Here is a 27,946-nt window from a genome sequence, read left to right as displayed (position 1 = left end):
GTTGATGAGAACCTAGTGATTCAGCAGTATACATGAGTACCTGTGAACAGAGTATAGGTGCGAGGAATTTGGAGAGGTCATATGCGTTCTCAGAAGGTTTTTCGAAAAGAACAAGTTTTGAGGAATTTGACCAGATGAACCTTGAGGAATTTCACTAAGCGTTCTTGTCTTAGGTTCCAGAGTTGTACAGATCGAAGATCCACACAATTAGGGAATCTTGAAGAAAATGATTGCTTAGAGAAACAATTCAAGATCATATGATGCGTGAGGTGTTCATATGTGTGAAGATTTGAAGAATAAACACCTTTGAAGATTTTCAAGAAAGTTTGAGAATCAAAGTGAGTAATAAAAGTAACTTTTAATTATGCGAAGTGAAGAACACGACGAACTGAGAAGAACAGATGAGAAGTTCGTCAGGTTAGATCTCCCACGCCCTAACTTGGCAGAGGAAGACAGCTACGGCAGCGGCGGAGTGAAGATTTCCGCGGTCGGCATGAGTACGACGGCGACGAGGTCGAGGCAGCGGAGCTCTTCCTCACCGGCGACGATGGAGTAGCGGCGGCGCTAGGGTTTGAGGAGCTCGAGCGAGAGTAGCGATCGAGCGGAGTAAATGAAGTGAGGAAGGGGAGAGGGGTATTTATAGACACGGTGAAAAACTGTTCGCCCGAAGATTTGGGACAAACATGCCCCTGCCCTTTCTCCTTCACGCGACATGTGTCACCCACATACTGTGTAGTTGAGATCGTGTAAGACCGTGGGTGAATATACTAATGCATCGTGGGATGCGGAACGGTTTGAGCGGCAAAACCAAGAATCTGGATAAGATTTGTTTTATAGTTTCGTTCGCAATTTCTTCAGCTGACAAGGACACAGTGAAGATTTTGAACGAGTTTCAAATAGAACGCACATGAAGAATTTGTGAATAGATTGGGTTGAGTATAGCATAGAGGGGGAAGGGTCCGATCACATTCACTTAGCAGAAAACGCAACATGAAGAAATAGCCATAAGTGAATGCTGTAGAGGACATAAACTCATATGTCTATATAGCCAATGAAGAAAAATGACGGAAACAGTGAAGATTTTGCAAAGTTGAAGAATTTGGAAAACTGAAGAATTTCAAGACTGAGGAAAAACTCAAATTGAAGATTTTCAACTTTTTGTGGTGGCGTGACCCACCGTATAAGAATGATGATTTCAGACACCGCGTACAATTGTCGTAGGGTTCTGAGAATCAAATTCTTCGTTAATTTCTTCACACTTAGAGTGTTATTCTTCATTGATTGAAGAAAAACGTTTCTTCATGTGTTGCACATCTAAGTCATCAATTTTGCATAAGTGTTAGGATGTGTATCCTTTTCAAAGAACATTCGAAGATTCTAAGATATTTAGCTCACACCGCAACTTGCTAAATCTCTTCTCATCCAAGAGCTTAGTGAAGATATCAGCTAGCTGTTCTTCAGTCTTCACGTGCTCGATGGAGATGTCGCCCTTCAACACATGATCACGAAGAAAATGATGACGAATCTGAATGTGCTTTGTCTTCGAGTGTTGAACTGGGTTGTGAGCAATCTTGATGGCACTCTCATTGTCGCAGAGGAGAGGCACATTCTTCACGTTGACGCCATAGTCCTTGAGTGTTTGCTTCATCCAAAGCAGTTGAGCACAGCAAGAGCCAGCAGCAATGTATTCAGCTTCCGCAGTAGACAGTGATACGCAGTTCTGTTTCTTCGAGGACCAACAGACCAAAGATCGTCCGAGGAAATGACAAGTGCCAGATGTTGACTTGCGGTCCACACGATCACCAGCATAGTCAGAGTCAGAATATCCAATGAGATCAAAAGCAGAGCCCTTGGGGTACCATAATCCTAGTGTTGGTGTGTGAGCTAGATATCGAAGAATATGCTTCACAGCCTTATGGTGTGATTCCTTCGGTGCAGCTTGAAATCGGGAACACATGCAAACACTAAGCATTATATCTGGCCTAGATGCACAAAAGTACAATAAAGAACCAATCATGGAGCGGTATACCTTGTGATCGAAGTCAATACCATTTTCATCAGTGCATAGATGGCCATTTGTGGGCATAGGAATTTTGACGCCTTTGCAATCTTGCATGCCGAATTTCCTCTGTACATCTTTGAGGTATTTCTCCAGAGATATGAATATGCCATTGCGCTGCTGACGAATTTGAAGACCTAAGAAGAATTTCAACTCTCCCATCATAGACATTTGATATTCTTCACTCATCATATAGGCAAATTCATCACTATAACGTTGGTCAGTACAGCCAAAGATAATATCATCAACATATATTTGGCACACAAACAGTTCACCATCATAAGACTTAGTAAAGAGAGTAGGGTCGAGTGAACCGGGTGTGAAGCCATTCTTCACGAAGAATTCCTTCAATGTATCATACCACGCCCGAGGGGCTTGCTTAAGGCCATAGAGGGCCTTATTCAGTCTAAAGACTTTGTCAGGATTCTTTGGATCTTCAAAACTTGGGGGTTGAGCAACATATACTTCTTCCTCAAGCTTACCATTGAGGAATGCACTTTTCACATCCATTTGATATAAGATGATATCATGATGGTTAGCATAAGCAAGTAATATGTGAATATCCTCAAGTCTAGCAACAGGTGCAAAAGTTTCATCGAAATCAATTCCTTCAACCTGTGCGTAGCCTTGAGCTACCAGTCGTGTCTTATTCCTCACCACAAGGCCATTTTCATCTTGCTTCTTGCGGTAGATCCACTTTGTGCCAATGATATTATGCTTGCGAGGATCTGGACATTTGACTAGTTCCTAGACATTGTTAAGCTCGAACTGATGTAATTCTTCTTGCATAGCCTGAATCCACTCCGGCTCCAGAAATGCTTCATCTACCTTAGTGGGCTCTGTGATAGAGACAAAAGCATAGTGCCCACAAAAGTTAGATAAATGTGAAGCTTTTGAGCGTGTGAGAGGACCTGGTGCTCTAATGTCATTGATGATCTTCTCCACTTGCACTTCTTTTGCAATGCGAGGATGAGCTGGTTGTCTCTGAGGATTTTGATCAGCATTTTCTTCAGCACCATTTTCCTTGGCATTTTCTTCAGGTGCATCAGCTCGACGTTCTTCATGAACTGGAATGAATTCTTCAGCAGATTCTTCAGTAGGAATGACATCCTCAGTTGCCTTGAACTTGATAGAATCCTCAGGTGCTGGTTCATCTAACACAGAAGGTAGGTTCTCTCTTTGCGAGCCATTAGTTTCATCGAACCGCACATCTACAGTGTCAACAATCTTGTGAAGAACAATGTTGAAGACTCTGTAGGTGTGCGAGTCCTTTCCGTAACCAAGCATAAAACCTTCATGTGCTTTCGGTACAAATTTAGAATTGTGGTGTGGATCTCTAATCCAACATTTAGCACCGAAGACTTTGAAATAACTCACATTGGGTTTCTTGTCAGTGAGGAGTTCATAGGCCGTCTTCTTGAAGAATTTGTGAAGATATACTCTGTTGATGATGTGGCACGCAGTATCAATTGCATCAATCCAAAAATGCTGAGGCGTTTTGTATTCATCAAGCATAGTGCGAGCCATCTCAACAAGAGTTTTGTTCTTGCGCTCCACGACGCCATTTTGCTGAGGAGTATAGGGAGCAGATAACTCATGAGTAATACCAAGTTCATCAAGATAGTCATCAAGACCGGAATTCTTGAACTCAGTTCCATTGTCACTTCTGATGTGCTTGATCTTCACACCAAAGTTGGTTGAAGCCCTCGAAGAAAATCATTTGAAGACTTCCTGCACTTCATGTCTGTAAGTAACAATGTGTACCCATGTATATCGAGAGTAATCATCAACAATGACAAAACCATATAGAGATGCATCGTTAGTGACTGCTGAGTAATGATTAGGTCCGAAGAGGTCCATGTGAAGCAATTCGAATGGACGAGTAGTGGTCATGATAGTCTTTGCTGGATGCTTGGCCTTGGTCATTTTTCCAGCTTCACAGGCTCCGCATAAGTGATCCTTGAGGAATTTGACATTCTCAATGCCAATGACATGCTTCTTCTTCGCAAGCATGTGCAAATTCCTCATGCCTGCATGACCAAGTCGTCAATGCCATAGCCAGCCTTCTGAAGCTTTTGCAAGTAGACACACGGCTGGTTGTGGTCCTGTAGAGAAATCAACAATATACAGATCTCCTATCCTAAAGCCTTCAAAGACTTTGGAATTGTCAGCTTCCATAATCACAACACAACGATACTTGCCAAAGAACACAACCATATCAAGATCACAAAGCATTGAGACTGACATGAGGTTGTATCCTAAGGACCCAACAAGCATGGCTTTGTCCATGTGTTTATCCTTAGAGATTGCAACCTTACCAAGACCCAATACCTGACTTTTGCCTTTGTCAGCAAAGATGATATGCTTTAGATGTGACGGTGATAAGGGAGCATCCATCAATAGATTCTTGTCACCAGTCATGTGATTCGTACATCCACTATCAAGGACCCACTCACTGGCTTTAGATTGATCATCCTGCAGATGAATTAGTGTATCTTACAATCTCATATGCTTCATCAATGAAGAATATGATATTAAGTTCATTAGATGAATTTCATCAATCAGTAAATAGATATAGCAGTATGAGGACGTGTGAAATGAAGGTTCATTTCATCATGATTCGCCTGCGTCCTTTCAGGCAATTTTGTCAGGTCCCCAGCAAATTCTTCAGACGTTAAAGCACGTCTGGAGACCTGACCCTGCAGAAGAGATTAGTTCTTTTTCTTCACCACCCACATCTGAAGGGGTGGCAAAGAGTTCATCACTCTGCGAGCACCATACCATTTTGTTTCACATAAGAGGGGTTAGGGTAAGCATATGAATAAGCAGAGAAATCCTTCGAGGACTTATGAACAGAATGGTTTGAAGAATAATGCACATATTCATAGCCCTTAGCTCTACCCTGCGAAACAGAGTTGTTAGCACGATGATAATCATATGAGGACTTTGATCCTTTTGAGGAATTTGATCCACGTGAGGAATTTGGTCCGTATGAGGACTTGGATCCATATGAAGAATTTGATCTAGGGTTCCTGTTCTTCACAGGTGGTGTCATGAGGACATTCACCTGAAGACTTTTGAGGCACTTCTTGGGAACCCAGATTTTCTTCATAGGAGACCCATTCCTGCAGTTAGTGCCAACATATCTAGCAAATACTTCACCATTCTGATTTTTGAACAGTTTATAGTTGGAGTCAAATGACTCATCAGAAGAATGAGGAGATTCACATGTAAAGCTAGATAAGTTAGATGGATCAACTGGAGGTCCCTTTGCAGCAACCCATGAGGTTTTGGGGTACTGCTCAGGCTTCCAATATGTTCCATCAGCATTGAGTTTCCTCTCAAAGGCAATACCCTCTTTCCTAGGGTTTCTGTTGAGGATCTGCTTTTTAAGCACATCACAAAGAGTCTGATGCCCTTTGAGGCTTTTGTACATGCCTGTCATGTACAATTCCTTCAGCCCTGCATCGTCAGTGATACTAGCAATGTCCTCAGATGAGGAATTAGTGATAGCAGAGGCAGGTGAAGAATTTGTAACAGTTGAAGCATTTGAACATTCAGGTGAAGAATTAGCAGATTCACGTTCAATGCACTTTAAGCATGGAGGAACAAATTCTTCCTGAGAAGCGATGATTTGTTGAGCTAGTAATGAATCGCGCTCCTTCTGAAGATCTTCATAACTCACTCTTAGCTTCTCAAGATCTTGCTTTCTTTGAAGAAATTCATAAGAAAGTTTCCCATGATCAGATAAGAGAGAGTTATGATGACCTTGAAGGTTATCAAACCTAGACTGAAGTCTCTGAAAATTTTCAGTCAGGGCTTTAGTGCGATCCATTTCTTCACCCAACATATCATCACTTTTGTCTAGCATGTTTTGAACCTTTTCAAAAGCCCTTTATTGTTTTATAGCAATCTTGGCAAGTTTAGAGTAGTTGGGCTTGAGATCCTCATCAGATTCATTTTCACTAGATTCAGAGGAGGTGTATTTGAGTACCTTTGCACCTTTTGCCATGAAGCAATAGGTGGGAGCGTAGTCATCATTAACTTTGTCAGGCTTGTCGGTGAGGTCAGTTTCTTCAGTGTTGAAGATGGACTTGCTGACAAAAGCAGTAGCGAAAGCCAGACTCGCCACACCAGATTCAGATTCTTCAGACGCCTCCTCTTCTTCATGTTCCTCAGATTCAGCTTCAGAGTCCATTTCCTTGCCAATGAATGCCCGAGACTTCTTGGAGCTGCTCTTCTTGTGAGATGAAGACTTCGAGGATTTTGATGATGAAGATTTTGATGATTTCTTCTTCTTCTTCGCATCATCATAACTGTAATCCTTGTATTTCTTCTTCTTCTTCAATTCCTTTTCCCACTGAGGACAATCTTGAATATAGTGACCAGGTTTCTTGCATTTGTGGCACAGCCTTCTCTTATAGTCACTGGATGAGGAATCACTGCTTCTTGAGGATTTTCCAAAGCGACCACATCTTGAGAACTTCTGGAATTTCTTCACGAGCAGTGCTAGCTCCTGTCTCAATTCTTCAGGATCACCAAGGCTACTACCAGAATCCTCACATTCAGAGTCAGACACAGCCTTGGCCTTCAGGGCACGTGGTTTGCCATAGCTCGAACCATAGAGATCTCTCTTTTCAGCAAGCTGGAACTCGTGAGTATTTAGCCTTTCGAGGATATCGGCGGGATCAAGAGACTTGTAGTCAGCCCGTTCTTGTATCATCAGTCCCAGAGTATCAAATGAGGAATCAAGCGATCGCAACAGTTTCTTCACCACCTCATGGTCAGTGATGTCAGTGGCACCGAGGGCTTGAAGCTCATTTGAGATTTCAGTGAGGCGATCAAAGGTTTGTTGGACATTTTCATTGTCGAGTCTTTTGAAGCGGTTGAAGAGATTCCGAAGAACATCAACTCGAGAGTCATGCTGAGTTGAGACTCCTTCATTCACTTTGGACAGCCTATCCCAGATAAGCTTAGCAGTTCCCAAAGCACTCACTCTTCCATACTGTCCTTTACTCAGATGGCCACATATGATATTCTTCGCTTGAGAATCGAGTTGCTTGAATCTCTTCACGTCGGTAGCATTCAGTGAGGGTGAGACAGAGGGAACACCATTTTCCACAACATACCAGAGATCATTGTCAATTTCATCAAGATGCATTCGCATCTTGTTCTTCCAGTAGGGGTAGTCCCTCCCATCAAAGGTAGGACACCCAGCCGAGGCCTTGATCATACCTGCGGTCGACATAACTAAAACTCCAGGCGGTTAAACCAAAATCACACAGAACAAGCGAGTACCTTGCTCTGATACCAATTGAAAGTGCGTTATATCGACTAGAGGGGGGTGAATAGGCGATTTTTATGAATTCTTCTATGAGGAATTTGCCGGTGAGGAAATTCCTTAGCAAAGAACTACTAGCAGCGGAATAAGTACTCGGAAGTAAGCATAACAGAATACAAGCATGGTTATCATGATGAAATGAAGACTAGCACAGAGTACAGAAAGCGTAATCACGGGATAACACAAGATGAAGACAAACAGACTGAAGAAATTGAACTGAGGAAATTGAGAAAGTCTTCAGTCAAAGTCTTCAAACACAGATATGAACAAACACTCAACACAGTAATGAGGAAATGAAAGGGTTGAGGAAATAGAACCAGTTAAGTTGGTGAAGACAATGATTTGGTAGACCAGTTCCAACTACTGTCTCAGTTGTACGTCTGGTTGGAGCGGCTGAGTATTTAAACTCGAGGACACACAGTCCCAGAGACCCAGTCACTGAGCACGCAGCTCAGGACACCCAGTCCTCACCGTATTCTCCTTGAACTAAGGTCACGCAGACCTCGTCCAATCACTCATGGTAAGTCTTCAGGCGACTTCCAAACCTTCACAGACTTGGTCACTCGGTGATCCACAATTCCTCTTGGATTCTCTAGACCATGACGCCTAACCGTCTGGAAGAAGCACAGTCTTCAAAGGTAACAAGCGTCGGATCCACACAGGATCAATTTCTTCAGTGATGCTCAATCACTTTGGGTTTGTGGGGGTTTGGTTTTGGGTTTTCCTCACTTGATGATTTTCGCTCAAAGTCCTCGGAGGATGGGTTGCTCTCAAATGACAAGTGTCAAGTTCTCTCGGAGCAGCCAACCAGCTAGTGGTTGTAGGGGGCGGCTATTTATAACCTAGGGAGCAGCCTGACATGATAAGACATAAATGCCCTTCAATGATATGACCGTTAGGTGGATAGGATATTTTGGGACAGCTGGTGCGCAGCACAGCAACGGTCGGAAATTTGACTCTCAAATTCCTCAGGGCTATCATGTTCCTCACTGTGTAGGCAATTCGCACTGGCGAATTCCTAACTCCTCAGTCAGAACAAATTCATCAGCGAACAGAAGAACTTCGTCTCTGTCACTGAAGAAAGTGACTGAACTGTATGAGATTTCCAAAGGCTTCACTCGAAGGGATTGGTAGGTGTAGGATTTTGAGTTGAGCATCACATGGAAATTTTTCCTTAGTATTTCCTCGACCCCCTTTAACAGTACGGTGTTTCCTATGACTCAAGAAAGAGAAAATGAAACTACGAAAACAAAAGTCTTCACGCTTCATGTTCCTCAAATGAATACCAAGTCTTCAAGGTCACACCAATTTCTTCACTTTCAAAGTCTTCAGAAAGTCTTCAGAATATCAAAGTCTTCAGTCGAAGAACTTCAATTTTAGGGGTCGACTTTCTCTATAAATATCAAACTCCTCATAGACTTATAGACCTGTGTACACTCACAAACGCATTAGTCCCTTAACCTATAAGTCTTCAATACACCAAAATCACTAAGGGGCACTAGATGCACTTACAGAGCCGTAAGAGGAAGTATGGACAAGGGAAGTATAATTCAGGAGCTCAGCAGAAGCCTCGTTTAACCCCGAATTCGGGAGGACTCGTTCATAACCATGGAGGTTGAGGGAGTCCTGGACTAGGGGGTGTCCGGACAGCCGGACTATCATCATCGGCCGGACTCCAAGACTATGAAGATACAAGATTGAAGACTCCGTCCCGTGTCCGGATGGGACTTTCCTTGGCGTGGAAGGCAAGCTTGGCAATACGGATATGTAGATCTCCTACCATTGTAACCGACTCTGTGTAACCCTAGCCCTCTCCGTTGTCTATATAAACCGGAGGGTTTTAGTCCGTAGGACAACACAACCATTACAACAATCATACCATAGGCTAGCTTCTAGGGTTTAGCCTCCTTGATCTTGTGGTAGATCCACTCTTGTACTACCCATATCATCAATATCAATCAAGCAGGAGTAGGGTTTTACCTCCATCGAGAGGGCCCGAACTTGGGTAAAAACATCGTGTCCCTTGTCTCCTGTTACCATCTGCCTAGACGCACAGTCCGGGACCCCCTACCCGAGATCCGCCGGTTTTGACACCGACATTGGTGCTTTCATTGATAGTTCCTCTGTGCCGTCGCCGATAGGAAGGATGCCTCTTCCCGTCTTCAAGGACGGTATGTTCGTCAAAGGAGCCTTGGCCGCCGGCCAAACTATCCGGCTAGGTGGTTTTCTCATGACCGCTTGTTCGGCCACCGCTTCGACAACGACCTCTCAGGTCGTCAAAAGCAATCTTCACGTCAGCTCGGAATTCGCCGAGCGGCTGGATCCAATAGAGCTCTCGTCCGTAAACGAGCTCTTGGATCGCATCGCCGCCCTAGGAGTCGCTACAGACTACAATCAGATTGGGCTTAAAACCGATCTGAGAGAGATTAACTCTCCCCAGGTTACCCACCACGTTGCAGTGGTAGAGGAACAACGCGGTGACTCTCCGCCTGTATTGAAAACTAGTCATGTCCGGGCTCCCGAACCCTCCATGCCGGATTCCCGTGGAGGGAAGGACTTCGATCAAGCACTGAACCTAAAGTCAGGCATCGGACCGGACTCATCGGACAACATCCAGCAATCCAAGCTTCCAAATTTGGAAACTTCTCGTCCCTTGAGCCTCGAGATGGGTAGGGTTCCGGACTTAATTCCACCCACCCGCCCAGACATATGCGATCTATCTCTAATCCGGCAAGAGCCCGCTGAAACAGTACATCACTACTGGGCCAGATTCCTCCTGGTTATGGACAGGATAAAGGACTGCCGAGAGAAAACGCAATCTCAATTTTTTGCAATAATTGCATGGACAAGGGAATCTTGAACGCCATCAGCCGTCGTGAAATTACACGCTTCGCCGACCTAGCGTCCATAGTACGAAAGTACTGTGCGATGGAGAGTTTCCGGAAAACCGAAAATAAGTTTTGGGACAATCCGGCCCCGAATACAACCCTAGTCCGCAACAAAAGGGTGCATTACACTCAGGCACCAGGTACAAAAACCAAGAAGCAAAAACCCCATAAAGGGCACGGAACCGTAATGGAGGGATGGCTTAGCGGACCTTGTAAAGTTCACAGTATAGAGGGCACCACCCCAACACATAGCCTTCGAGCATGTTGGATATTACGGCAGGTGGCCAAAAGTGGCGAGGAGCTTCTAGCCCGGAAAACCACTCCAACAATACCGGTACGGTATCAACAGTCTTCGAGACTTTCGCATCAACTAATATGCGGAAACGAACAATCCACAGCCTCGCCGAAGTCTACCAAGTAGCAACAACAAATCCATGGAGCGACACAGCCATCACCTTCAACGCCAGCGATGAACCTAAATACTGAACAGCCCGAGCACCAACCGCATTGGTCCTTAGTCCAATAGTGGACGGCTTTCGACTTACCAAGGTACTCATGGATGGCGGCAGCGGATTAAACCTCATCTACGAGGAAACTCTTCAAAAAATGGAAATAGACTGGAGCCGCATTGAGCGAAGCAGCACAACCTTCAGAGGAATAATCCCTAGCCGGGAAGCGCGCTGCACCGGAAAAATCACACTCGATGTGGTGTTCGGCTCGCCGGACAATTACAGGTCCGAAGAAGTCACGTTCCAAGTGGCCCCGTTCAACAGCGGATATCACGCTATCTTAGGACGAGAGGCATTCACAATTTTTCAAGCTGTACCCCATTACGGGTACATGAATCTCAAAATGCCTGGGCCCGGCGGAATAATCACTCTCGTTAGTGATCCGGACATAGCACTCCGCACCGAAAACAAGACAGCCGCATTAGCCCTGGAGGCACTATCTGAAGCCCTAGCGGCGGAAGAACTCACCGCGCTGCGCTCTACGGTGAATAGGGATGATGTGATACTCGATAAAGTCCACCTCCTTTAAACCAGCGGACGAAATAGTAAAATTCCAGGTCCACCCAACGGACCCGACAAAGACGGCCTCCATCGGGGCACAGTTGAACCCTGATCTAGACGCCGCACTGTGAGAATTCCTTCAGGAAAATTGGGACATTTTTGCCTGGCACCCTTCAGATATGCCGGGAATCCCACGCAGATTGGCAGAACATAGCCTAAATATCCTAAAAGGGTTCAAGCCAGTCAAACAGGCTCTTCGACGATTCTCCGAACCCAAAAGACATGCAATGGGAGAAGAACTAGCCAAACTATTGGAAGCTGGATTCATCAGAGACATCAAACATCCGGATTGGCTAGCAAACCTGGTAATGGTACCAAAGAAAGACAAATCCTGGCGCCTATGCCTCGATTTTAAAGACCTCAATAAGGCCTGCCCAAAGGATCCCTTCCCCCTCCCCCGCATTGACCAAATAAACGATGCTACCGTGGGGCACGATTCATTGTGCTTCCTGGACGCATACTCCGGCTACCATCAGATCAAGATGGAGGAAGCGGACCAAGCCGCAACGGCATTCATCACTCCATATGGACCATTCTGTTTCAACACGATGCCCTTCGGACTCAAAAACACCGGCGCAACATATCAGCGCATGATTCAGACATGTCTGGCTACCCAGATCGGCAAAACGGTAGAGGCATATGTAGACGACGTAGTCGTCAAAACCAAACGCGTCGAAACCCTAGTAGACGATTTGAGGCTCACATTCGACAACCTCCGAGCATATGACATCAAGCTGAATCCGGAAAAATGCGTTTTCGGCGTACCAGCCGGAAAGCTCCTGGGCTTCATTGTATCTGGTAGAGGAATTGAAGCAAACCCAGCCAAGATCCGAGCTCTGTCACAACTGGATATCCCAAAAGACCTCAAGCAGATACAAAAATTGACTGGATGCATGGCGGCTCTAAGCTGCTTTATCTCCCGTTTGGGAGAAAAGGCATTGCCCCTCTATCGCCTCCTCAGGCGCACCGAACACTTCGAGTGGACGGATGCTCCCACTGCTGGACTCGAAGAAATAAAAGCCATATTGGCAACAAATCTGGTCCTGGCTGCGCCTAACCAGGGCGAACCAATGTTGTTATACATCGCGGCAACACATCAAGTTGTAAGCGCGGTACTCGTCGTCGAACGAGAGACAGAAGGGCACAAATTCCCTCTTCAAAAACCAGTGTACTACGTATCCACTGTCTTAACTCCTTGCAAATCCCGTTACCCGCACTATCAAAAGATAGCGTATGCGGTGTTCATGGCATCCCGGAAGCTCCGACACTACTTTCAAGAGTGTTCGATAACAGTGGCCTCCGAAGTACCCCTCAACGACATTATAAACAACCGCGACGCGATGGGCAGGATTGCAAAATGGGCCATTGAGCTCTTACCATTTGATATAACTTACAAACCTCGACGAGCTATAAAGTCGCAAGTTTTGCCTGACTTTGTCGCTGAATGGACCGAAGTCGAACTCCCTAAAGAGTACGGCGCATACTCCAATTGGATTATGCACTTCGACGGCTCTAAAATGTTGGCCGGATTGGGGGCTGGTGTCGTATTGACGTCCCCAACCGGGGACACAGTCCAATACGTACTTTAGATAATGTACACAGACTCCAACAACACAGTTGAATACAAGGCCCTTTTACATGGCCTCCGGATGGCAATCTCCATGGGCATTCAACGCCTAGAGGTGCGCGGGGATTCAAACCTTGCAATATCCCAAGTAAATGGAGACTTTGATGCCAAGGATCCAAAAATGGCAGCCTATCGTTAAAATGTCAGCTCGGTTCGAAGGACTTGAATTCCACCATGTAGCCCAGGATAATAACCAAGCAGCCGACATATTGGCACGCATCGGCGCAAAACGTGACGCTGTCCCTCCAAACATCTTCCTAGAACGGCTCTTTAAGCCATCCGTACTATGGGAAGAGGAGTCCGGAAATAACAAACCGGAAGCAGCCGCACCAACCGACACAGAACAATCTAACATAATCGGCGATTCAGCCGATGAAATAACACCTTCAGCCCACGACATAATGGCAGTAATCGCCCCGTGGACAGAGCCATTCCTAGCCTACTTGCTTAGGCAGGAACTCCCCGAAGACCAAAATGAGGCCCGCTGCATAGTTCGGCGATCTAAAGCCTACAAGGTCCATGAGGGAGAACTTTATAAGAAAAGCACAACCGGAGCCCTTCAAAGGTGCATCTCCGAAGAGGAAGGGCGAGACCTTCTGGCTGAATCTCATGCCGGACTAGGCGGACACCACGCCGCAGCTCGGGCCCTTGTAGGAAAGGCATTCCGAACAGGATTTTATTGGCCGACGGCCCGGGCAGATGCTCATGACTTAGTCCAAAGATGCGTCGGTTGTCAGCTCTTTGCTTATCAGAGCCATATTCCACCCACCGCCCTCAAAACTATACCCATTACCTGGCTGTTCGCGGTCTGGGGGCTTGACATGGTCGGACCCCTTAAAGGGGGAACCCACAAGCAAAGGTACCTATTGGTCATGGTGGACAAATTCACCAAATGGATAGAGGCCAAGCCAGTTAAAACAGCAGAGTCCGGACCAGTGATAGACTTCATATCCGAGGTTGTACACCGATATAGTTTCCCCCACAGCATCATTACCGATAACGGCACGAACTTCACCGCCGACGAGGTTAAATCATGGTGCAAAAATATGGGCATTAAGATCGATTTCGCTTCAGTCTATCATACTCAAACCGACGTTCAAGTGGAGCGAGCAAATGGTCTAATAATGAGCGGCATCAAACCCAGGCTAGTGCGGTCCCTGACGAAATCGGACACGCACTGTGTAGAGGAGCTCGACTCCGTACTCTAGGGGCTGCGGACGACGCCCAACCGTACTACCAGATTCACACCATTCTTTATGGTATACGGCGCAGAGGCAGTTCTGCCCTGCGACATTATTCATGACTCATCTCGAGTGCGCATGTACGAAGAAAGAGAAGCCGAGTTGGATCGGCAGGACAGCTTGGATGCATTGGAGGAAGAACATGACGCCACCAAGGCTCGTTCCGCATTCTATCAGCAGCAGACTCGAAGATACCAAAGCAGAGAAGTACGGGCTACAACCTACAATGTTCACGAACTAGTTCTACGCCTGCCGGACAAGAAAAAGGACAAGCTCAAGCCCAAATGGGAAGGCCCCTTCATTATCGATCAAGTCTTGACCGGCGGGGCGTACCATCTGCGAAATGCGTCGGACAACCGACTCGAGCCGAACCCATGGAACGCAGCCTGCCTCCGAAGATTCTATGCCTAGTGCCGGACTAAGAGTTCGTCCCCTTCCCCCGTCCAAATTTTTACACTTCAGCTGCCTTTTGTTTCTCTTTTTTCTCTCAACCCTGTTCATAAAAGCCCTAAAAGGCCTACTTGCGCATTGTTCGCACACAATTGATGTGCTATCCACACTCATTATACCTGGGGGCTTCTTTACCAGAAGCTTAATTATAAGGGCTTCATGCCCAGCACACGTGTCACACTTCCACCTGTACCTTTTATTCACCATTATATGCATCGATATGACTTAAGTTTTGGCCAAGCTGGGTTGCCTGGCTCCTGTGCTTACCCCTACGTTCCCGATTGTTCGGCTAGGAGGTAAAGGGAGCACCTCAGCGATTGTTACTGTCGGGTCAGCGGGATGTGTACCTCAGACTGGGTGAAGTCGAAAGCTAGCGTTCTTAAGGGAATACTCGGTCGGTGACTTGAAAGATGATTTTTCACCTATTTATTTATCTGCCCCCAGATGTTTTCCTGCTCTTTTCGCAGTCCGGACATGCACTTTAGGGCATGCCTCCCAGGGAAAGGAACCCTTAACGGAACTATTCTCCCTGGAAGATGTTTCCTACTAACCATGTAATATAACATAACTAGTTGGGCACTTGTCTGATAAAGCACTAATGACCCCTACGCCTGGTCTCCATGCATGCCCCGGTTGTTTCTTAACCGAGAAGGCATTTGGACACACTCCGGACTCTAGGGTCCCGAGGTTGAAGCGAAAAGGTCGGCAAAGACAAACGATCTACAATCCGGCTAGAAGGCATTTTACATGTCATTTTAAAATACATTGTCAAATCGACTGACTGTATTCTTCCTCAATCCCGTCTAATAGGCTGTCTAATTTACAGTCCCGTTGGGAAAATTTAGCGGCCAACTCTACTTGGCCGTATACTAAACTCACAGGGATCTCCTTCCCATCGGGCCCCACAGGTCCGACCTCGGCCATGTGGTTGGGATCCGCCTTCTTGTACCGCGTCTTCACCATGGCCCAGGCCTCCCTGGCACCTTGGCGGCAGGCCAAAATCTTCCATAAACGGAAGCGCTGCCGCACTCCCTGAAGCTTCTCCGCAAACTCTCCAAGGCCCTCGGGTAGGGAGAGGGATGGCCATAAAGCCTGGACGACGCCGCTCATTGCCTACCGAACTCGTTCGAGCAGTTGCACCAGCTCGGGAAGTTGATCACCCGTTGATACGGGCATCTCCTCCGCAGGGCGACCTGTGAGTACACCTACAGACATATTTTGTCAATTGACTTCCTCACCGAACTCTTCTTTTCAAAGGAGTTCGCTCAAGCACTTACTATAGATGCCACGACAAAGCCGCTGATTCTCCTTAACGGAGCCAGACAGCTCGGCCCGAACACCTTTCAGCTCTTCTCCAAGCTGGGTGTGGGCATCCTGGAGCTTGTTCCTTTCCTGCTGCACCCTCGTCAGCACCCTCTCGCCGGCCTTCAGCTGGCGCAGTAGTTCTTGCCTATCCGGATCCTGTCCGGCAGCACCTGCAATGTCATTATTAGACTTGCGCGCACACCGCACACCACTTACCTTTTTAAAAAAAATAATGTGTTACCAGGAGGGGTCCCTGTGTTTCCTCCTGCGGCAGCCAGTGCAGCCTCAAGTTGGGCCTTACACTCTTGCAACTCCTGAGACAGCCGGGTATTCTTCTTTGTAAGATCCTGCATTTCAATTGATCCTTAAATTAGTTAATATAACTACTTTAAGTCTCGGGGGCTACTGGCATATACAACTATTAAAATCTCTTACCCGTATGTCTTTTACATACTGCTCCATGGCTCTGGTTAAACCATCTTGAGCAGCACGGAGGTGCGCGTCCCCCGCGTTAAAGGCATCCAACGCCTCAGGGGAGAAGCACGCGTCACGAAAAACTATCCGGCGGCACCTGTGGTTCATGGCGCTCTCCACCTCAGACTTGGTGGCGGACAGTCTGTCGGCATCCTCCGTTAGAGGAGTATCCATCTCGCGCCTAGCGCTCGCCTCCCCCTCCAGACGAGGTGCTGGAGCCTGGCTGGTAGAGGCTGGGTTGGCAACCTCTACGCCCGCAGTCCGACGGGCGCTTTTTCTCCTACAAAAGTCATGAGCATTCAAACACTTCCTAGGAACGTTGCTCTAAATAACGAACCGTGAGCTATACCTTTGCGGCGATGTTTCAATCCGCGCCGCGCTCCTCTTCCGCCTACTGGGCCGGACTGACCCTTGTTGGTCAGCCGCCGCGGGCTCGGCTTCCCGCCTTGAAGGCGCCTCCTGCAAAACACCATTGTATACGGTGGTCAGAAATGAGCAGGGAAGAAATAATGGTGTCAGGACTTCGGTCACAATCACCTAGGAAGCCGGATATAGGCCGGGGTAGTCAGCCATAATGGCAACTAAAGCATTATCCATGCTGAGTTGGTGGAACACCCCGTCGATTAGCTCCACCTTTATGTCTGGGTCCTCTTCGGAGGCCGGATCCTGGGATCTCTCTGGATCCTTGGGTTGCGGAGCTGGACTAAGCATGCCCTCCACAACCCGACGCAGCTCCTGCGTCGATAGCATAATATAAGAAACTTAAACTTTGAAAGCATGGGTCGGGCACACAAAGTGTTCGCTTACCCAACGCTGAGGGTTATTCATGGAGAACCCATTCAACGGGCTCGTCTGGAGGAAATCCTCCTTCTCCCCCTTGTACAGGCCGGACAAGATCTTTGCCAGGTCTTCGGCCGATCCCGGCCCTTTGCGGCCATGACGGGTGGCATCGTCCTCCCTGTTGAAGTCCCACATAGGGTGGCCCCTGTATTGCAGCGGTTGCACCCCCCGCATAATGCACGTTGCCATGACTCCAATCATGGTCAACCCGGAATGGGCCAGTAACCTTATCCGGCCCATCAAATAATGGACGCTCTTGTCTTCCTCCAGCTGGGGGCTCCGTGGGCGCCAGCTAAGGCGTTTCTTCAGAGCAGCATTACTAAACTCCGGGAGGCCGATCCGAACAGGGTCCGGCAGCGGAGCGTCTTCTATGTAAAACCATTCTGAAGGCCAGTCTTCGGACGCCTTCTTAGGGGTTCCGGATGGATATCCGGTCCCGGCAATGCGCCATATTTCGACACCGCCCACTTGATATATGGACCCCTCGTGAGAGAGGGGTACAAGGCAGAACAACCTCTTCCACAGCGCAAAATGGGGCTCGACGCCTAGAAATAGCTCGCAAAGAGCTACGTAACCCGCGATATGCAGGATAGACGCGGGCGTGAGGTGATGGAGCTGGAGTCCATAGAACTCCAGGAGCCCGCGGAGGAACGGATGTATAGGAAATCTGAGCCCCCTTATCAGATAGGGGACGAAGCATACCCGCTCCCCTTTGTTGGGACTTGGGGTAGCCTCCGCTTGCTTCCCACCTTTGTAGGTGGCCAGCCCGGCTCGAACCGGAACCATGAAGGCCGGAGGGAGATATCCCTCCGCTTGGAGCGTCACCAGCTCGTTGTGCGGGACAGAACATCTCCTCCAATCTCCTAGCAGAGGGCTGGGGGCGCGAGAGGAGGAGCCGCGTCGACGGTCCATGATGGAATGGATCTTTGGTCAGAAGCGCTCCGATGAGTACTCGCGGAAGGAAGATGGTGTGATTTGGATCTGGATTCTTGCCTTTCTTATAGGCAGATTACTTGCGCAACTAGGGGGTAAAACATAAAAGATACCCTGTCTTTTCGCATTCGTGCGACGCATGGAAGAAGGCCATTATTGGGCGTGGAAGCCAAGAAGCACAACGTTGATAAGGAAGCCGGACACTGTTCGGCAGGTACATGGAACTTAAAGGAGAACCCGCCTTGCAACGCCGAAGACTATATACGCGCTGGACTTATCGTCATTGAAGCCTGGTTCGGGGGCTACTGAGGGAGTCCTGGACTAGGGGGTGTCCGGACAGCCAGACTATCATCATCGGCCGGACTCCAAGACTATGAAGATACAACATTGAAGACTTCGTCCTGTGTCTGGATGGGACTTTCCTTGTTGTGGAAGGCAAGCTTGGCAATACAGATATGTAGATCTCCTACCATTGTAACCGACTCTGTGTAACCCTAGCCCTCTCTAGTGTATATATAAACCGGAGGGTTTTAGTCCGTAGGACAACACAACCATTACAACAATCATACCATAGGCTAGCTTCTAGGGTTTAGCCTCCTTGATCTCGTGGTAGATCCACTCTTGTACTACCCATATCATCAATATCAATCAAGCAGGAGTAGGGTTTTACCTCCATCGAGAGGGCCCGAACCTGGGTAAAAACATCGTGTCCCTTGTCTCCTGTTACCATCCGCGTAGATGCACAGTCCGGGACCCCTACCCGAGATCCGCCGGTTTTGACACCAATAGAGGTCACAACCACACTGGAGGAGAATCACATAATCACAATGGCACTAATAATGGAAATGGGAACGGAGCTAACAACAATCGCTCCAATCCAGAAACACCCGCCAAGAGAGATCTAAGTCAAGTTACTTGTTTTAAGTGCGGGAAGACAGGGCATGATGTCTACTACACAACCTTCTTCTTGTAGATGTTGTTGGGCGTGCAAGTGCACAGGTTTGTAGGACAGTAGCAAATTTCCCTCAAGTGGATGACCTAAGGTTTATCAATCTGTAGGAGGCATAGGATGAAGATGGTCTCTCTCAAACAACCCTGCAACCAAATAACAAAAAGTCTCTTGTGTCCCCAACACACCCAATACAATGGCAAATTGTATAGGTGCACTAGTTCGGCGAAGAGATGGTGATACAAGTGCAAAATAGATAGTAGATATAGGTTTTTGTAATCTGAAATAATAAAAACAGCAAGGTAACAAGTGGTAAAAGTGAGCGTAAACGGTATTGCAATGATAGGAAACAAGGCCTAGGGTTCATACTTTCACTAGTGTAAGTTCTCTCAACAATAATAACATAGATAGAACATATGACAAGCCCTCAACATGCAACAAAGAGTCACTCCGAAGCCACTAATAGCGGAGAACAAACATAGAGATTATGGTCGGGTATGAAACCACCACAAAGCTATTCTTTCGGATCGATCTATAAAAGAGTTCGTACTAGAATAACACCTTAAGATACAAATCAACCAAAACCCTAATGTCACCTAGATACTCCATTGTCACCTCAAGTATCCGTGGGCATGATTATACGATATGCATCACACAATCTCAGATTCATCCAACCAACATAAAAGTACTTCAAAGAGTGCCCCAAAGTTTCTACTGGAGAGTCAAGAACGTGTGCCAACCCCTATGCATAGGTTCCCAAGTGTCACGAAACCCGCAAGTTGATCACCAAAACATACAGCAAGTGGATCAATAGAATAACCCATTGTCACCACGGTTATCCCACGCAAGACATACATCAAGTGTTCATAAAAGACTCAATCCAATAAGATAACTTCAAAAGGGGAAACTCAATTCATAACAAGAGAGTAGAGGGGGAGAAACATCATAAGATCCAACTACAATAGCAAAGCTCGGGATACATCAAGATCGTGCCATAGAGGAACACGAGAGAGAACACGAGAGAGAGAGAGAGATCAAACACATAGCTACTGGTACATACCCTCAACCCCGAGGGTGAACTACTCCCTCCTCGTCATGGATAGCGTCGGGATGATGAAGATGGCCTCCGGTGATGGGATCCCCCTCCGGCAGGGTGCCGGAACAGGGTTCCGATTGGTTTTTCGTGGCTACAGAGGCTTGCGGTGGTGAAACTCCTGATCTATTTTCTGTTCTGGAAGTTTTAGGGTATGTAGGTATATATGGGTGAAAGGGGTACGTCGGTGGACCTCCAGGGGGCTCACAAGGTAGGGGGGCGTGGGCGTGCCCCCCACCCTCGTGGGCAGCCCGGGGATCCCCTGACGTGCACTCCAAGACCATCTGGTTGGTTTCCTTCCAAAATTAACTTCTCCAGTTAATTTCGTTCCGTTTTGACTCCGTCTGATATTCCTTTTCCTCCAAACACTGAAATAGGCATAAAACAGCAAATCTGGGTTGGGCCTCCGGTTAACAGGTTAGTCCCAAAAATAATATGAAAGTGGACAATAAATCCCAATATTGCCTAAAACAGTAGACAAAGTAGCAGGGAGCAATCAAAAATTATAGATACATTGGAGACGTATCAAGCATCCCCAAGCTTAATTCCTGCTCGTCCTCGAGTAGGTAAGTGATAAAAAAAGAATTTTTGATGCGGAGTGATACTTTGGCATAATTTCAATGTAAATCTTATTAATTGTGATATGAATATTCAGATCCGAAAGATTCAAGACAAAAGTTCATATTGACACAAAAATAATAATACTTCAAGCATACTAATCAAAGTAATCATGTCTTCTCAAAATAACATGGCAAAAGAAAGTTCATCCCTACAAAATCATATTGTTAGGCTATGCTTCATTTTTGTCACACAAAGATGTTCCCAACTTCTATACCCCCGATGAAAAGCCAAGGAATTGTTTCATACTTAAATAATCTCAAACTTTTTCAACCTTCACGCAATACATGAGCGTGAGCCATGGATATAGCACTATGGGTGGAATAGAATATGATGATGGGGATTGTGTGGAGAAGACAAAAAAGGAGAAAGTCTCACATTGACGAGGCTAATCAACGGGCTATGGAGATGCCCATCGATTGATGTTAATGCAAGGAGTAGGGATTGCCATGCAACGGATGCACTAGAGCTATGAATGCTCAACAAAAGAAAACTAGTGGGTGTGCATCCAACTTGCTTGCTCATGAAGATCTAGGGCATTTGAGGAAGCCCATTGTAGGAATATACAAGCCAAGTTCTATAATGAAAAATTCCCACTAGTATGAACAAGACAACTTATGAGACTCACTATATGAAAAACATGGTGCTACTTTGAAGCACAATATATGAGACTCACTACATGAAGAACAAGGTGCTACTTTGAAGCACAAGTGTGGAAAAGAGATAGTAGCATTGCCCCCTTTTTTATTTTATTTTATTTATTTATTGGGACTTTCTTTTTTTGGGCCTTTCCTTTTTTTATTTGGGCAATGCTCTAATAATGATGATCATCACACTTTCATTACAACATATGAATTACTACTCGAAACTAGAACAAGATATGACTCTATATGAATGCCTCCGGCGGTGTACCGGGATGGTGCAATGAATCAAGAGCGACATGTATGAAAAATAATGCATGGTGGCTTTGCCACAAATATGATGTCAACTACATGATCATGCAATGGCAATATGACAAAAGTAATGTATGTCATGATGATGATGATGGAAGTTGCATGGCAATATATCTCGGAATGGCTATGGAAATGCCATGATAGGTAGGTATGGTGGCTGTTTTGAGGAAGATATAAGGAGGTTTATGTGTGAAAGAGTGTATCATATCACGGGGTTTGGATGCACCGGCGAAGTTTGCACCAACTCTCGATGTGAGAAAGGGCAATGCACGGTACCGAAGAGGCTAGCAAAGGCGGAAAGGTGAGAGTGCATATAATCCATGGACTCAACATTAGTCAAAAGAACTCATATACTTATTGCAAAAATTTAGAGGTCATCAAAAACCAAGTACTACGCGCATGCTCCTAGGGGGATAGATTGGTAGGAAAGACCATCGCTCGTCCCCGACCGCCACTCATAAGGATGCACAAGCCAGGTACACTTCATGTTTCAAATTTGTTACACAACTTTAACAATACGTGCATGCTACGGGATTTGCAAAATTCAACACAAGTATTTCTCAAATTCACAACTATTCAACTAGCACGACTTTGATATTATCACCTCCATATCTCAAAACAATTATCAAGCATCAAACTTATCTTAGTATTCAACGCACTCAAAAGAAAGTTTCACATATCTTGAATACCAAGTATATTAACATTAAGAAAATTACAATGCTATTAACGACTCTCAAAATAATCTAAGTGAAGCATGAGAGATCAAGTTTCTTTAAAACAAATCCACCACCATGCTCTAAAAGATCTAAGTGAAGCACTAGAGCAAAAATTATCACGCTCAAAAGGATATAAGTGAAGCACATAGAGTATTCTAGCAAATTCCAATTTGTGTAAGGCTCTCTCTCATTAAAGAATTTCAGATCTTGATACTTATTCAAACAGCAAGCAAAGCTAAAGAAAAAATACATTGCAAGGATTGCACAACTCATGTGAAGAAGCAAAAACTTAGGCTCAACCGATACTAACCGATAGTTGTTGAAGAAGAAAGGTGGGATGCCTACCGAGGCATCCCCAAGCTTAGATGCTTGAGACTTCTTGAAATATTATCTTGGGGTGCCTTGGGCATCCCCAAGCTTGAGCTTTTGTGTCTCCTTAATTCCTCTGGTATCATGGTTTCTCTTTTTATCAAAAGCTCCATTCACAACAAACTCAACAAGAACTCGTGAGATAGGTTAGTATAAACTAATGCAAAACCTTATCATTTTCTACTGTAACAAATCACTAAAATTATTATTCAACATTGAATACTAAATTCCTCCGCATATTTAATATCCTATCTTCAAATAGAATCATTAAACAAGCAAGCATATGCAAACAATGCAACCATAACAGCAATCTGCCAGAACAGTACAGTCTGTAAAGAATGCAAGAGTATCAATACTTCCCTGACTCCAAAAATTATGAACTAAAATTCCCACTCTAATAAATTTATCAGAGCTCAGTATGCAAAAAGATTCAACATTATACCACTCTCTGCCTTTTCTAGGGAATTTTTGCAACAGCGGTAAACTTTCTGTTTTTCAAACAGCAACATGTATACTAGCAAAATAAGCATGGCAAAGGCTATCCTTGACTTCTTTATTGAAACTAAAGATGCAAAACATTATTCTAACTAACAGCAAGCAAAAACTAACAAAAGAAATTGACGCTCCAAGCAAAACACATATCATGTGGCAAATAAAAATATAGCTCCAAGTAAAGTTACCGATGAACAAAGACAAAAGAGGGGATGCCTTCTGGGGCATCCCCAAGCTTAGTTGCTTGGTTGTCCTTGAATATTACCTTGGGGTGCCTTGGGCATCCCCAAGCTTAGGCTCTTTACACTCCTTATTCCATTGTCCATCGAATCGTTACCCAAAACTTGAAAACTTCAACCACACAAAACTCAAAACAAAACTCGTAAGCTCCATTAGTATAAGAAAATAAAAGAACCACTTAGTGTTGGGGAACGTTGCAGAAAATTAAAATTTTCCTACGATTTCACCAAGATCCATCTATGAGTTCATCTAAGAAACGAGTCATGGAAGAGAGATTGCATCTACATACCACTTGTAGATCGAGTGCGGAAGCGTTCAAGGGAAGGGTGATGATGGAGTCGTACTCGCCGTGATTCAGATCACCGATGACCAAGTGCTGAATGGACAGCACCTCCTCGTTCAACACACGTACGGGACGGACGACGTCTCCTCCGTCTTAATCCAGCAAGGAGGAAGGAGAGGTTGATGAAGATTGCTCCAACGGCAGCACGACGGCGTGGTGGTGTTGGTGCAGCAGTACTCCGACAGGGCTTCGCCAAGCACGTAACGGAGGAGAGGTGTTGGGGAGGGGAGGGGCTGCGCCTTAGGTTGTGTTTAGCAGCCCTCCCCTCACCCCTCTATTTATAGGGGAAGGGGAAAGGGGGTCCGACCCCTCTAGATGGGATCTAGAGGGGGAGCGGCGGCTAGGGAGGGGGAACTTCCCCCCAAGCAAGGGGGGCGCCCGAACTAGGGTTTCCCCCCAACCCTAGGCGCATGGGCCCAAGGTGGGGGGCGCGGCCAGCCCTCCAGGGGCTGGATCCCTGCCCCTTGTGGCCCATGTGGCCCTCCGAGAGGGGTGGCCCCTCCCGGTGGACCCCCGGAACCTCTCCGGTGGCCCTGGTACAATACCGATATGCCCCCGGAACTTTCCGGTGTCCGCATGACAACTTCCCATATATAAAACTTCACCTCTGGACCATTCCGGAACTCCTCGTGACGTCCGGGATCTCATCCGGGACTCCGAACAACATTCGGTAATCACATACAAGTCTTCCTAATAACCCTAGCGTCACCGAACCTTAAGTGTGTAGACCCTACTGGTTCGGGAGACATGCAGACATGACCGAGACGACTCTCCGGTCAATAACCAACAGCGGGATCTGGATACCCGTGTTGGCTCCCACATGTTCCACGATGATTTCATCGGTTCAACCACGATGTCGAGGATTCGATCAAACCCCGTATACAATTCCCTTTGTCAATCGGTACGTTACTTGCCCGAGACTCGATCGTCGGTATCCCAATATGATGATGATGCATTATGATGATGCATTACCGAGTGGGCCCAGAGATGCCTCTCCGTTATACGGAGTGACAAATCCCAGTCTCGATCCGTGTCAACCCAACAGACACTTTCGGAGATACCTGTAGTGCACCTTTATAGTCACCCAGTTACGTTGTGACGTTTGATACACCCAAAGAACTCCTACGGTATCTGGGAGTTACATGATCTCATGGTCTAAGGAAGAGATACTTGACATTGGAAAATATCTAGCAAACGAACTACACGATCTTGTGCTATGCTTAGGATTGGGTCTTGTCCATCACATCATTCTCCTAATGATGTGATCCCGTTATCAACGACATCCAATGTCCATAGCCAGGAAACCATGACTATCTGTTGATCAACGAGCTAGTCAACTAGAGGCTTACTAGGGACATATTATGGTCTATGTATTCACACATGTATTACAATTTCCGGATAATACAGTTATAGCATGAATAAAGACAATTATCACGAACAAGGAAATATAATAATAATCCTTTTATTATTGCCTCTAGGGCATATTTCCAACACTTAGGTACTGTAATGAACTCATTCTAAATTCATATTGGTGTAATATCTACTGTACTCCAACTTATCTATGGTTCATACCCTCCGATACTACTCATAGATTCATCAAAATAAGCAAACAACACATAGAAAACAGAATCTGTCAAAAACAGAACAGTCTGTAGTAATCTATATAAAACGTATACTTCTGGAACCCCAAAAATTATGAAATAAATTGCTGGACCAGAGAAATTTTTCTATTAATCATATTAAAAAAGAATCAACCTAAAATCACTCTCCAGTAAAAAAAATGGCAGCTAATCTCGTGAGCGCTAAAGTTTCTGTTTTTCACAGCAAGATCACATAAACTTCACCCAAGTCTTCCCAAAGGTTCTACTTGGCACTTTATTGAAACAAAAGCTATAAAACATGATTACTACAGTAGCATAATCATGTGGACACACAAAAACAGTAAGGATAAATATTGGGTTGTCTCCCAACAAGCGCTTTTCTTTAATACCTTTTAGCTAGGCATGATGATGACAATGATGCTCACATAAAAGATAAGAATTGAAACATAATGGGAGCATCATGAAGCATATGACTAGCACATTTAAGTCTAACCCACTTCCTATGCATAGGGACTTTGTGAACAAACAACTTATGAGAACAATAATCAACTAGCATAGGAATGTAACACAAGCATAGATTTAAGAATTTAAGCACATAGAGAGGAAACTTGATATTATCGCAATTCCTACAAGCATATGTTCCTCTCTCATAATAATTTTCAGTAGCATTATGAATGAATTCAACAATATAACCAGCACCTAAAGCATTCTTTTCATGATCTGCAAGCATAGAAATTTACTACTCTCAACATAAGCAAAATTCTTCTCATGAATAGTAGTGGGAGCAAACTCAACAAAATAACTATCATGTGATTGAAAATTAAGATCAAGATGACATGTTTCATGGTTATCATTATTCTTTAAAGCATACGTGTCATCACAATAATCATCATAGATAGGAGGCATGCTTTCATCATAGTAAGTTTGCTCATTAAAGCTTGGGGGACAAAAAATATCATCTTCATCAAACATAGCTTCCCCAAGCTTGTGGCTTTGCATATCATTAGCATCATGGATATTCAAGGAATTCATACTAACAACATTGCAATCATGCTCATCATTCACATATTTAGTTCCAAACATCCTATAGATTTATTCTTCTAGCACTTGAGCACAATTATCCTTTCCATCATACTCACGAAAGATATTAAAAAGGTGAACCGTATGAGACAAACTCAACTCCATTTTTTTGTAGTTTTCTTTTATAAACTAGACTAGTGCTAAAACAAGAAACAAAAAGATTCAATTGCAAGATCTAAAGATATGCCTTCACTTACCTAGCCTCCCCGGCAACGGCGCCAGAAAAGAGCTTGATGTCTACTACACAACCTTTTTTGTAGACGTTGTTGGGCCTGCAAGTGCACAGGTTTGTAGGACAGTAGCAAATTTCCCTCTAAGTGGATGACCTAAGGTTTATTAATCCGTAGGAGGCGTAGGATGAAGATGGTATCTCTCAAACAACCCTGCAACCAAATAACAAAAAGTCTCTTGTGTCCCCAACACACCCAATACAATGGAAAATTGTATAGGTGCACTAGTTCGGCGAAGAGATGGTGATACAAGTGCAAAATAGATAGTAGATATAGGTTTTTGTAATCTGAAATAATAAAAACAGCAAGGTAACAAGTGGTAGAAGTGAGCGTAAAAGCTATTGCAATGATAAGAAACAAGGCCTAGGGTTCATACTTTCACTAGTGTAAGTTCTCTCAACAATAATAACATAGATAGAACATATGACAAGCCCTCAACATGCAACAAAGAGTCACTCCGAAGCCACTAATAGCGGAGAACAAACGTAGAGATTATGGTCGGGTACGAAACCACCACAAAGCTATTCTTTCGGATCGATCTATAAAAGAGTTCATACTAGAATAACACCTTAAGATACAAATCAACCAAAACCCTAATGTCACCTAGATACTCCATTGTTACCTCAAGTATCCGTGGGCATGATTATACGATATGCATCACACAATCTCAGATTCATCCAACCAACATAAAAGTACTTCAAAGAGTGCCCCAAAGTTTCTACCGGAGAGTCAAGAACGTGTGCCAACCCCTATGCATAGGTTCCCAAGTGTCACGAACCCCGCACGTTGATCACCAAAACATACATCAAGTGGATCAATAGAATAACCCATTGTCACCACGGTTATCCCACGCAAGACATACATCAAGTGTTCATAAAAGACTCAATCCAATAAGATAACTTCAAAAGGGGAAACTCAATTCATCACAAAAGAGTAGAGGGGGAGAAACATCATAAGATCCAACTACAATAGCAAAGCTCGGGATACATCAAGATCATGCCATAGAGGAACACGAGAGAGAACACGAGAGAGAG

This window comes from Triticum aestivum, chromosome 6B (genome assembly GCF_018294505.1).
Source record: "Triticum aestivum cultivar Chinese Spring chromosome 6B, IWGSC CS RefSeq v2.1, whole genome shotgun sequence".
Taxonomy (NCBI): Eukaryota; Viridiplantae; Streptophyta; class Magnoliopsida; order Poales; family Poaceae; genus Triticum; species Triticum aestivum.
This window is presented reverse-complemented; position numbering follows the sequence as displayed.